This window comes from Oncorhynchus gorbuscha, unplaced genomic scaffold (assembly GCF_021184085.1).
Source record: "Oncorhynchus gorbuscha isolate QuinsamMale2020 ecotype Even-year unplaced genomic scaffold, OgorEven_v1.0 Un_scaffold_537, whole genome shotgun sequence".
NCBI classification, from domain to species: Eukaryota; Metazoa; Chordata; class Actinopteri; order Salmoniformes; family Salmonidae; genus Oncorhynchus; species Oncorhynchus gorbuscha.
In genome coordinates this window covers 527,399-539,702 of record NW_025745361.1, presented here as the reverse complement: position 1 = coordinate 539,702, position 12,304 = coordinate 527,399, and positions in this window count along the sequence as shown.

Genomic DNA, 12,304 nt, shown 5'->3' with positions numbered 1-12,304 from the left:
AGGTGGACGTTAACTAAACAACACGGCCAAATCTACTATATGCCCAGGATCCCAAATGGACGCAAACGCGATGGCATCTATACTCCGTCAAAAAGCACCAACTAAAGAAGAACAGTTTAGGAACACTTCCAAGCCGGCCAAACTGAAACTACCCATCAGAAACACTACCTACCACTACCCTTCAACAAAGAAACAAGGTTACAAGTTCCCCACACACCTGGATATGACCAAAGTTCACGACCTTCACTTCAACTCTACATCGCTCCTTTCTGCACTCTAACGCAAACAACAAAAACGGAAAAAGATGTCCACCACCCTTGAAAGCCTACAGATAGACCTACGGGTCACCTAGAAACTCAACTATAGTCTCATTCGAATCCCACAGATGTCCACCCTACCCTTAACGACTCCTGAAACTACAGAACCTTATCTTGGGTTCCTTCCAGGCCCAAACCCCAACAAGAGCAGACCGCTGCCGACGCTAACACACAAGTCAATGGAGACACAGAGGTCAAACACTACTTATTCAGAGGAGGATCTAATATACTTCTACTCATCACAGACACTCCACGTTTGGCTTATTCTGACCCTCAAGACTTCTAGTCTTACCTAAAATTAACCTCACACCTCTGGGACCCCCACATCCTATACAGCACCCCAAAAGCAAAGTTCCATCCTTTCCATATCATTCTCCATAGGATTCAATGATAGAGGCTCCCCTACACCTAACAGACGAACAGACGCCTACCCGAAAAAAAAAAAATAAAAAAAAAAAACGAAAAAATCTCATTGGCCAAGAGACAAGCATGCCTCTCACATGCACACCGCATGCACACCTGGTCCACCAATAGAAACGATCTTTGGCTAAACCACACCCCTATTATTTCCCATAAAAAGAGGAGCATCGCTCAGTCTCAGCACCATTAGGGTCAAAGAGACCTCGAAGAGCCTTCAACTGGACAAAGACTCAAGCTGGAACTCTACAAGGACATCCTCTTCCTCAACGGATCTACTGGGCCCTAGCTATATGCTTACCCCTAAAAAAGACACCTCATCGGGATCAAGATATCAAGCTTGGACTTCACACACCCCTTGGGCTCCAGCTACATACTACTCCCTCAAAGACATCTCACCAGGATCCAGACATCTAGCAGGGGCTTCTTCACACACACACACCCCTTGGACTGTAGCTATATGCTACTCCCTAAAAGACACCTCACCAGGATCCAGACATCAAGTTGGGGCCTCATACCCCCTGGGCCCGAACTATATGCTACCCCCCAAACACCTCACCTGGATCAAGACATCAGCTGGGGCTCTGTACTCTCTACAGGCATCTCATCGGAACGACTGGGCTCTAGCTATATGCTACTCCCTAAATAAAGACACCTCACCAGGATCTAGATACCAGCGGGCACTCTGCACCTCTCATCCCCTACCCCCTCTCTCCCCTACCCCTTCTCCTCCTGGAGGAAAAGAAGCCCACAGCTCCCCGCTACATCGTTAATTCGGTCTGTACCCTAACCCCCACTACTTCCTCCCCCATATAGGTACTCCTACGACAGACCTTCATAGACCTCCTAGACCTTCGAGCCTCAACCCCACATACACCCACACACACATCTTTATTTTTCCGGTCCAAAATACGGCCTTTTTACCGTACTACGACCAAGTGCACCTATTTTTGCACTTTTTTTCTCCCTGCCACCTGATGAAGCTGAGCAAGCAGAAACGCGTCGTGGCTGGGCTGCCCCTAGATCCGTTGTGATGCTGTAAGGAAGGCAGGTTCCACACGGACTTCGGGGGTATCTCCTTTTGGCTACTCAATTTCCTTTGTACTTTTCTCTCTCCTTACTTTCAGTTTTACACAGGGACACACACACGGAAGATCTACAGGACAGCGATGACCCTGGGCACTCTGATGGCTACTCAGACCCCCTACTTCATCACAATACAAGCCCAAACAATTTCGACGGGGCATAGTTATCTACATAGACCCTCTACATTTTTTTGAAAGAGACGCACAGAGGGTCCGGCCGAATAAGAGTTTCGACCGGCTACCTAGTCTCATCATAGGATCGTCGCACAGCTTACCCCCACCATACCAGAGGACCCAGAGACCCGGTCATATCCTCATAAGATTGACATAGGGAAGGGCTCCTTTTGGGCAACACAAACCCTCCTAACCTTCCCCCACATCATACCCTGACCAGGGTGATTGAGGGAACGGAGCAGAGGCAGAGTGTTAAGGTGGCCTCTGCATTTTCATCTCCATCCCATACCCAGACCTGGGTGGTATGGAATGATAATCAGCAGGAACAGGTTATAACTCTGTTACTACTTACCTCCATACTCTCTTCCCAGTCAACCCCATCTAAACATGGGATTGCTGGACAGAACCACAGGCTGAATCCCCCAGTTGACCACTAGACCCACAGCCCATCCCACACCGTGGGACTCCTGGACCCTCTAGATACCAAAAACAACTGAAAGAAGATTCGCACAGAAGGACCAGCAGATAAAAAGCGTTGACCGGCAGCCCAGTCTCATCATTGGAAACACCGACTTCACCTCACACAGAGACCCCTGTCCAGGCTTCAACTAATGGCACTACAGGCTCCTACCTACCCCAACCACACAGGACAACCCGATCTCACCAACCTAAGATCAACAAAGAACCAAAGACAAAGAAACCCCTCAAAGAAAACAGCTTACCCCCACCATACCAGGGGACCCAGAGACCCGGTCATATCCTCATAAGATTGACATAGGGAAGGGCTCCTTTTGGGCAACACAAACCCTCCTATCCTTCCCCCACATCATACCCTGACCAGGGTGATTGAGGGAACGGAGCAGAGGCAGAGTGTTAAGGTGGCCTCTGCATTTTCATCTCCATCCCATACCCAGACCTGGGTGGTATGGAATGATAATCAGCAGGAACAGGTTATAACTCTGTTACCACCTACCCCCATACTCTCTTCCCAGTCAACCCCATCTAAACATGGGATTGCTGGACAGAACCACAGGCTGAATCCCCCAGTTGACCACTAGACCCACAGCCAATCCCACACTGTGGGACTCCTGGACCCTCTAGATACCAAAAACAACTGAAAGAAGATTCGCACAGAAGGACCAGCAGATAAAAAGCGTTGACCGGCAGCCCAGTCTCATCATTGGAAACGCCGACTTCACCTCACACAGAGACCCCTGTCCAGGCTTCAACTAATGGCACTACAGGCTCCTACCTACCCCAACCACACAGGACAACCTGATCTCACCAACCCAAGATCAACTAAGAACCAAAGACAAAGAAACCCCTCAAAGAAAACAGCTCACCCCCACCACTACGACTGGACCACCACTGAGGCTTCAGTACAGCGGAGGAATGTCCGGACAGACAATGCACCTGCACCTTACACACCCCACATCCCATACAAAAGATAGGGGGTCATTAAGACCACAAAAAACAGACCTTCAATAGCACCATAGAGTTACCATACCCATGGACTCTCAAAAAGTACTTTTCTAAAAAAAAATAATTAAAAAAAAAGGGGATATAACTATATATCTATATAAATATATCACTTTTATTCTCCAAGTTTCTTGAACTCAGGGTTACCATGACCATGGACCTTTTGATGCAAAGAAACTATAAAATAGAATCCAAATAGCTAGATGTTATTTCCCAAGAACCCTCACCATCTTACCATCCTTCCAAATCTACCTCACCGAAGATACCCACCAGCACCCCCAACGGACGAGAACCTTTTTCTCCAACTACTCTGGGGGCACGGTTTTGTCGACTCCCCCGCAGCGAGCGCACCCTAAGCAATCAGGCCCAACCATACACCAAGCAAGAAGAAGGGAGGAAATGGTAGACCGGACTCCTCCGGGACCCCTCTGGGGCCTGTTGGCAATCCTACCGGCTCAACCTCCCAGCCCCCTTACACACGGGAGACTCACGTAACGCGCTGGACCACTATCTACCCCAGATTAGATCTGGATTGGCAGTAGGTTCAGTAGCGCGTGTTTCCTCCTAGCGGGTTGGGATACCCAAAAGAGGGCTTTTGGGTTATGCGCTGCGGCTGGAGGATCGCGTCTGCCGAATAACCCCTGGGGTGCCCGGATAATGTCTGGCGAGGTATCGGACCCCGCAGAGGAATTTCCCACTGGGGGACCCCTTACCCCGCCGCACTTAGCCTGGACAACCGAACCACTTTTTTTTACCTGGACTACGAACCAATTCACTGTCTAGGGATAATATACCTCTGGAAATGTTACGATCCTGGAAGGGAGTAATTCCACTGGTCACTATTACCCAAAACCTCTGAATTACCTACGACTGAGATGGTGGGGATGGAAACACCCAATGAACTTCTACTACTGCCGGACGTTTCATACGTAAGCCAGAGAAGGTTTGCCGGTTTCTAAACCCTCCATACACCAACCGGAACACAGGACGTGACTCAGGGCGGATGCATGACAACCGTATAGAGGGCTCGCCTTCTGGGTTTTTGTCTGCTCAAACCATTGGCTGTTATAGACTGACCACTTGACAGGGACACATGGCAACCGACTGAGGTCCGGACCTGCACAAGGTACGCAACTCGATGGTTTTGCCTGATCCTACGCCGAGTATACCCATACAGACCAGCTGGATTCGACTAGACATGGGTTGATTTGGAATTAGGATCCTGGAAGGGAATAACTCCCAATCATACACATGATTGAAAACATCCAGGACCCAAGACTGACGAACACTGAGGGGGATACATAGACAACATGGAGCTAAAGAAGAAGGATCCGAAAGAGAGTAAAAACTCCTAAGTTGCACTATGCTTTCCACCTCCGTTGACACAGCGGACCTGGACTTCATGACCATACCACCCGATATGGACACATGGCAACCAACCGAGGACCGTACCTGCATAAGGGACGCAACTCAAGGACTTTGCCTGATCCTAAGTTGAGGTGACAGACCTACCTAAACTTAACCTTTTCTATACCTTACCCTAACCCTAACCCTAACCTTAACCATCCCAAAACCCATACCTAAACTTAACCCGAACCTTAACCCTTCTTAAAAAACCATATCTTACCTAACCCTAAACCCTAACCTTAACCATTCTTAAACCCTACCTAACCTTAACCCTACAGACAGACAGTCCTTTAACCCAACCAACGGGTTAATCTACAAGTGGGCTACCATGGGGCCTACGACTTTGGCCGGCCGCGCCCGTACCCTCCGACCCGCGCGTATATGATGTGGAGTGCAACCCATCCCTTCCCCCCTCCGGTTTCCACGTGTCAGAGATGGAAGTGGATCAACCGACTCAAAACTAGAAACCAAACACTTGGCGAGTCACCGCTGCGTTGCCGGATGTAGGGTATGGACGCAGCAAGCCAAGGATATTTTATCCCTTACACCTACTGGGATCCTCCCAAATCTGACCCTATACAAGGTTTTTCCACCCTTGTACCTTTTGGATTGGTTTGATGGTGAATAGGTTTAAAATAAATCTTAGATTACATACCAACTAAAATAACCCTACTCTACTCCTGACCCCTGGATATACACCACCTACACTACCTCCCCTCTTTTTTCAACGAAAGAAGACCCCTTCCCCCAATATCCCACCTTTTTCCACCGAAGAGGATTCTTCTCAAAGATACCAAACACCCCCCTCTTTTTCAACGAAAGAAGACCCTTTCCCCAATACCCCACCTTTTTCCACCAAAGAGGATTCCTCCCAAAGACCCCCCTTTTTTCAACGAAAGAAGACCCATTCCCCAATACCCCACCTTTTTTCACCGAAGAGGTTTCCTCCCAAAGATTCCCCCCTTTTTTCATCAACAAAAGAAGACCCCCTCTCCAAGATCTTACCTTCCCACCAAAGAGGATCCCCCCCTCCCCCAGCTAAAGACAAAGACCTTTTTCTACAAAGAACTGGATTCACCACACTGACGCAGATGTAAGAGACTTCTTTACCCATCCTGACGACCGTATCTCCAACTTAGGAGCAAAATAATACAAATTACTATATAGGCCCACCACACTCACACCCTTGCACCATACACCCACATACCAAAACACCCAGAACAATACCAACATCCTACACCAGACCCTCCCCCAGGTAAGTATTCCCCCTCCCCCCAGGTAAGTCTCTCCCCTACTGGAGTGGTCCCATCACCTTCGGAGGACAAACATCACTGGATACAGCCCAAAAAGTTTTCTGGACCCATACCTCCCATTCCCCAGGTGGACGTTAACTAAACAACACGGCCAAATCTACTATATGCCCAGGATCCCAAATGGACGCAAACGCGATGGCATCTATACTCCGTCAAAAAGCACCAACTAAAGAAGAACAGTTTAGGAACACTTCCAAGCCGGCCAAACTGAAACTACCCATCAGAAACACTACCTACCACTACCCTTCAACAAAGAAACAAGGTTACAAGTTCCCCACACACCTGGATATGACCAAAGTTCACGACCTTCACTTCAACTCTACATCGCTCCTTTCTGCACTCTAACGCAAACAACAAAAACGGAAAAAGATGTCCACCACCCTTGAAAGCCTACAGATAGACCTACGGGTCACCTAGAAACTCAACTATAGTCTCATTCGAATCCCACAGATGTCCACCCTACCCTTAACGACTCCTGAAACTACAGAACCTTATCTTGGGTTCCTTCCAGGCCCAAACCCCCAACAAGAGCAGACCGCGGCCGACGCTAACACACAAGTCAATGGAGACACAGAGGTCAAACACTACTTATTCAGAGGAGGATCTAATATACTTCTACTCATCACAGACACTCCACGTTTGGCTTATTCTGACCCTCAAGACTTCTAGTCTTACCTAAAATTAACCTCACACCTCTGGGACCCCCACATCCTATACAGCACCCCAAAAGCAAAGTTCCATCCTTTCCATATCATTCTCCATAGGATTCAATGATAGAGGCTCCCCTACACCTAACAGACGAACAGACGCCTACCCGAAAAAAAAAAAAATAATAAAATAAAAAACGAAAAAATCTCATTGGCCAAGAGACAAGCATGCCTCTCACATGCACACCGCATGCACACCTGGTCCACCAATAGAAACGATCTTTGGCTAAACCACACCCCTATTATTTCCCATAAAAAGAGGAGCATCGCTCAGTCTCAGCACCATTAGGGTCAAAGAGACCTCGAAGAGCCTTCAACTGGACAAAGACTCAAGCTGGAACTCTACAAGGACATCCTCTTCCTCAACGGATCTACTGGGCCCTAGCTATATGCTTACCCCTAAAAAAGACACCTCATCGGGATCAAGATATCAAGCTTGGACTTCACACACCCCTTGGGCTCCAGCTACATACTACTCCCTCAAAGACATCTCACCAGGATCCAGACATCTAGCAGGGGCTTCTTCACACACACACACCCCTTGGACTGTAGCTATATGCTACTCCCTAAAAGACACCTCACCAGGATCCAGACATCAAGTTGGGGCCTCATACCCCCTGGGCCCGAACTATATGCTACCCCCCAAACACCTCACCTGGATCAAGACATCAGCTGGGGCTCTGTACTCTCTACAGGCATCTCATCGGAACGACTGGGCTCTAGCTATATGCTACTCCTAAATAAAGACACCTCACCAGGATCTAGATACCAGCGGGCACTCTGCACCTCTCATCCCCTACCCCCTCTCTCCCCTACCCCTTCTCCTCCTGGAGGAAAAGAAGCCCACAGCTCCCCGCTACATCGTTAATTCGGTCTGTACCCTAACCCCCACTACTTCCTCCCCCATATAGGTACTCCTACGACAGACCTTCATAGACCTCCTAGACCTTCGAGCCTCAACCCCACATACACCCACACACACATCTTTATTTTTCCGGTCCAAAATACGGCCTTTTTACCGTACTACGACCAAGTGCACCTATTTTTGCACTTTTTTTCTCCCTGCCACCTGATGAAGCTGAGCAAGCAGAAACGCGTCGTGGCTGGGCTGCCCCTAGATCCGTTGTGATGCTTCTGTAGCTCAGTTGGTAGAGCATGGCGCTTGTAACGCCAGGGTAGTGGGTTCGATTCCCGGGACCACCCATACGTAGAATGTATGCACACATGACTGTAAGTCGCTTTGGATAAAAGCGTCTGCTAAATGGCATATATTATATTATTATTATTATGTTCTGGAGAATGTATAAAAGATCAGTGAAGAATCCAGCTACGAACTGGTCCGTTTGGTAATATTTTGTGAAACTCATGGGCGACAATACGGCCACATTACCATAAATGTTTATACAATAGCTTCAGATATGAGGCTAATTGTTGTATAAGATGAAAGAGGATGATACTCTTTGTGAAATTGTGTAATGTGCTTTTGGACTGTTTAATGAAGGAAACTCCAATTCCCTTTGGATTTGAACTAAATCAGAGGACCGCCCATGAGCACAGTTACGGTCTGGTGTCCTGGGACAGGCCCTTTTCTGCTCTTCCGAATAAAACCCGGGTTTTCAATCACCAGACCAGCTCACCTCAATTACAAGATGGCGAAAGGTTGCAGACCAGCTTACCACAAGAGGGCCCAGGTTTGAGTAGAGACCATAAACCTAAGGTTTGAGTAGATGGCTGAATCTTTTAACCATACCACGTGGTTAAACTCTTAAGACTATCGATACCGACAGAATAGAACAAGTCTTTGATATTAATTAATAGTCTGCAGGTAGGAATTCGGATCATTGAACGCGAAAACCAACAGCCAAAATATCTATCCTATAACGACATGAATGAATGTCACTGAACCAGCCATTCTAACCACGACAGAGAGAGAGCGGACAAACTCTCCAACAGAAACAAACGTTTCAACAGAGATACCGACGACACACTGAGCGTAAATATATATATTGATTGCAATAATTCCCGAATGAGCGTTCATATGCGAAGGATTAGCATTTCAATTGTTATAATTATCACTGTCTAACAAGCTGCCATTAGGGCACATCCTCCTTTCTTTGCTCAAAAAACTAAAGGGAACACTAAAATAACACATCCTAGATCTGAATGAATTAAATATTCTTAAATACTTTTTTCTTTACATTGTTGAATGTGCTGACAAATCACACAAATTATCAATGGAAATCAAATTGATCAAACCATGGAAGTCTGTGTTTTAACTTTAATGTGTTGGAGTCAATGTTTAAGTTTATTCTTTGAGCTGTGTCTAGAGATATTTCTTTGGATTTATTTGCATATGTAATTGTATTGGGTTGTGTTGAATTGCGCTTTTTGACTGCAAGTCCCAGACTGCCTTGCGAGAGGAATGAGTGATAACGCGCCAATTATGTGCAGGTGCGGGTGATTGTGGCTGACTTTCCGACAGCATCTTACCTGCATTGCTCAGTACCAAAACAATTGTTGTTAAATGTAACGTAAACAAGTATTCTTACTAAAAGAAGCTTTCGTAGCAAAACCGACATCGAGTCATTACTAAGAAGTTAGTTCATCTAAAATTTGGTGCCGAAACCCGGGATATGAGCTGCGACGAAGAAGTGGCTGAAATGGCTGAGGAGGAACGTCGGCATGAAGCAGAAAGAATGAGACGAAAGCGGGGTACCATTCGAGGCGCAACAACGAGGATTTTGAATCAGATTGACGTGGAAACATCCCAGTCAAATCCGGATACAGAATACATTGTTGGAATTGTTATCAGCTAAGGAGGACAGTTTGTTTGAACTCGATCGTGGAATTGAACAGTTAATGCCATTGGACGGATTGGAGGCAGAGATTGCATGCACGGAGGATTATAAAGAGCGCATTATCATGCTGAAGAGTCGTGCACAAAGAGTGATAACGACGAAACAGGATGTCAATCCACTACCAGCCCGGGTGAGTGACACTAACTCAAACCTATCACAGAGACAATCAGTCAGGCTACAGACGTTGATTATTGAGAAATTCTATGGAGTATGTGGCAGGAGTTTGAGCCAGTATGAGACTGCTATTCACAACAATGATTCACTGTGTAAAAAAGAGAAGTTTATCTGAAAACATATCTCACTGGACCAGCTGCAAAGGCAGTATCAGGACTGATGTTGACCGTAACTATGATGATGCAATCACTCTACTCAAGAGCAGATTTGGAAGGAAAGACCTTGTGATTAGTGCTCTAACCCAGGTGCGAGTGATTGTGGCTGACTTTCCGACAGCATCTTACCTGCATTGCTCTGTACCAAAACAATTGTTGTTAAATGTAACGTAAACAAGTATTCTTACTAAAAGAAGCTTTCGTATCAAACCCGACGTCCCGAGTCATTACTTTGAAGTTAATTAATCTAAAAGTCTGGATTTGGAGTCCCACTCAAAATTAAAGTGGAAAACTACTTAGCCCACTACGGCACATGCCCTGTATCATTTCTTTGTAAATATATATATTTTGTTTGTTTGTGTGATGCATTTCTGTGAATTACTTAGTAAATCAATTATTTTAAGACAATTGATGTATGGATGACTCGGTGAAGACTGGGTTCGTGCAGATAACCAACTATTTACAATTTAATAATTCATTAATCTGAAGACTGATCAGATATTTTCCTTAGTGCCCTGACTTCCTTAAATAATTACAGTTACGTGATTAATCAGTTTAATCACATAACAAACGGCGACGAGGCGCGACAGTCGGTTAGATACCAGAGAGACGCGACAGAAGGTTAGTTACCAGAGAGACGCGACAGAAGGTTAGTTACCAGAGAGACGCGACAGTTGGTTAGTTACCAGAGAGACGCGACAGTTGGTTAGTTACCAGAGAGACGCGACAGTCGGTTAGTTACCAGAGAGACGCGACAGACGGCGACGTTACCAGAGAGACGCGACAGTCGGTTAGTTACCAGAGAGACGCGACAGTCGGTTAGTTACCAGAGAGACGCGACAGTCGGTTAGTTACCAGAGAGACGCGACAGTCGGTTAGTTACCAGAGAGACGCGACAGTCGGTTAGTTACCAGAGAGACGCGACAGTCGGTTAGTTACCAGAGAGACGCGACAGTCGGTTAGTTACCAGAGAGACGCGACAGTCGGTTAGTTACCAGAGAGGCGCGACAGTCGGTCAGTTACCAGAGAGACGCGACAGACGGTCAGTTACCAGAGAGACGCGACAGACGGTCAGTTACCAGAGAGACGCGACAGACGGTCAGTTACCAGAGAGACGCGACAGACGGTCAGTTACCAGAGAGACGCGACAGACGGTCAGTTACCAGAGAGACGCGACAGACGGTCAGTTACCAGAGAGACGCGACAGACGGTCAGTTACCAGAGAGACGCGACAGACGGTCAGTTACCAGAGAGACGCGACAGACGGTCAGTTACCAGAGAGACGCGACAGTCGGTCAGTTACCAGAGAGACGCGACAGTCGGTCAGTTACCAGAGAGACGCGACAGTCGGTCAGTTACCAGAGAGACGCGACAGTCGGTCAGTTACCAGAGAGACGCGACAGTCGGTCAGTTACCAGAGAGACGCGACAGTCGGTTAGTTACCAGAGAGACGCGACAGTCGGTTAGTTACCAGAGAGACGCGACAGTCGGTTAGTTACCAGAGAGACGCGACAGTCGGTTAGTTACCAGAGAGACGCGACAGTCGGTTAGTTACCAGAGAGACGCGACAGTCGGTTAGTTACCAGAGAGACGCGACAGTCGGTTAGTTACCAGAGAGACGCGACAGTCGGTTAGTTACCAGAGAGACGCGACAGTCGGTTAGTTACCAGAGAGACGCGACAGTCGGTTAGTTACCAGAGAGACGCGACAGTCGGTTAGTTACCAGAGAGACGCGACAGACTGCGACGTTACCAGAGAGACGCGACAGTCGGTTAGTTACCAGAGAGACGCGACAGTCGGTTAGTTACCAGAGAGACGCGACAGTCGGTTAGTTACCAGAGAGACGCGACAGTCGGTTAGTTACCAGAGAGACGCGACAGTCGGTTAGTTACCAGAGAGACGCGACAGTCGGTTAGTTACCAGAGAGACGCGACAGTCGGTTAGTTACCAGAGAGACGCGACAGTCGGTCAGTTACCAGAGAGACGCGACAGACGGTCAGTTACCAGAGAGACGCGACAGTCGGTCAGTTACCAGAGAGACGCGACAGTCGGTCAGTTACCAGAGAGACGCGACAGTCGGTCAGTTACCAGAGAGACGCGACAGTCGGTCAGTTACCAGAGAGACGCGACAGTCGGTCAGTTACCAGAGAGACGCGACAGTCGGTTAGTTACCAGAGAGACGCGACAGTCGGTCAGTTACCAGAGAGACGCGACAGAC